Source organism: Mus caroli, chromosome 2, assembly GCF_900094665.2.
Source record: "Mus caroli chromosome 2, CAROLI_EIJ_v1.1, whole genome shotgun sequence".
NCBI lineage: Eukaryota > Metazoa > Chordata > Mammalia > Rodentia > Muridae > Mus > Mus caroli.
In genome coordinates, this window is record NC_034571.1 from 80317992 (window position 1) to 80319963 (window position 1972).

A 1972-nucleotide genomic window follows, 5' to 3' on the forward strand; every position below is an offset into this window, starting at 1 on the left:
TATTGTTTTGTTATAGGTGCCTCCAAGCAATGACTTGCAAAATACCTAAGCAAAATCGAACTTTGCTTCCTGGCCTTCACCAATGCCCTAGGTAGTCATTGAGCCGACTCTGGGCTTGGAATTCAGTAAGAATGTTGCCTATTCAGTGACATTCAGAATTGTCTCTAATATAGTAAGAGAGATAGTGAAAGAAATCAGGCTTTACTTTAACATAGACTTAGAAATCTCAGGGCAAGCTTAGCAAAGTAAGTTTAGAATTCTTATTATAGTTATGTATGGCAGACTACATTACTTATTAGTAGAAAGTTCCCCCACACTATCACTTAAAATAAAAGCCAAGTCGCTCCCATATACAGGAATTTACAATGGTTTAGGAAGTAGATCAGGCTGTGGTTTTAGCGTATTGCTTTATTCATGAGATGGTTAGCTAGAGCGGAACTCCCTAATTAGAAACATGACTTGAGTGTGAAAGCTCTTGGCCTAGGAGTGTAAAGACCTCACACCTGGCTTCTAAGACTATAGCTGACCTTAGATAGAGCTGACTTTGTCTCAGCTGTTTTATTGCCTAGTTCCTGCCAGTTTTTGTGTTTACATTCCTCTGTTTTGTGTAAGAATCATTAAGCATCCGGTAACCTCATTTGTACCTTGCCGATGTGTCACCTAACTTCCCTATTTTCTTCTGTAAAAAGTTTGATGCTCAGTTTGAAAAATTACATTCAGATTCTACACAATCTCTTGTGTCACTTCTGCTTGCCATTCATTCACTGACTCCTTGTCCACCTGCAACTAGAGACCCATTCTATGCAGACAGGCACCAAAAAGGGTCTGCGGCATACTTTAAATGATACAAGGTATTCTTAGTACTTTACTGTCTCCTAAAAAGATATTTTGTCCTAATTTTTCCAGTATGGTAGAGATTGTTATGGTCCTGGGATGCTGAATATAGGGTAAATAGCACAAAGAGTCAGGAATAAATAATTCATGTTGCAGGAGGGGCTTCGCTTTCTTTAGTAGTGTTACCACAGATAAATTCTTCTTCCTTCAGTGACTAACTTCCCACCCAATCTCCCATAACAAGCTCTAATTTATCTTACCTGGTCATACACAAAAAGAAGATATGAATGGACAAATGGACCCACTGAAAAGAGGTACCTATTGGGGAAGGGCTGGGCATAGTAAGGTGGGGTTCAAGAGGAAATGAGTACAATTCATTCTATCTAGTAGTACATGCATTTAATTCCAGCACTAGGAAGGAAGAGCAAGAAGGATCTCTACGTTGGAGGCGCTCCTGTTCTAAAGAGCAAGTTCAAGGACAGCCAGAGCTACAAAGAAGAATCCTGTATAGAAAAAGGAAAAGAGAAAAAAAAATAGTTTGATGCCATCAGGCAATAAAAAATAAACAAAACAAAACAACCCCCCCAAAAAAAACCACAGAAGAGTTATTTAAATAAAATGGATATTTTTATACTTTTTCTAAGTCAATCAATTATTTAAAACTGAGCAGTGAAAAAGTCCACATTAGGCTATTTTTTGGTTTAAAGATATTGCTCACTACATTCTTTTAAATATTTTGTGATTTGTTAAAATGTTTTAGCTGTGATTTATGAAATATATTTACAAAGTATACAATAACTTCTGCAGTTGCAACACTGTTATAGTTTCATCTTGTCTTTGTAGTTGAACATATACAAGTTCATATACCCATATGTAAAGATAGAAAGAAGAGCTATCTGGAATGAGAATGGGGAAAAAAAGCAACAAATGTTGATGGATAAGGTCAAAAAACGTGCAACATTGGAATAAAATTGTTATTTTGGAACACATGACTTGTATGGTGAGCATACTCTAATACATAATTTAAAACTGTTTTATTGCTCCAATAGTGTTGTAAATACAGTTTTGTAGTTTCCCTTATTAATTAAGTAATTCATTATATATATATTCTCTAGCTTATAATACTACCTTAAAAATA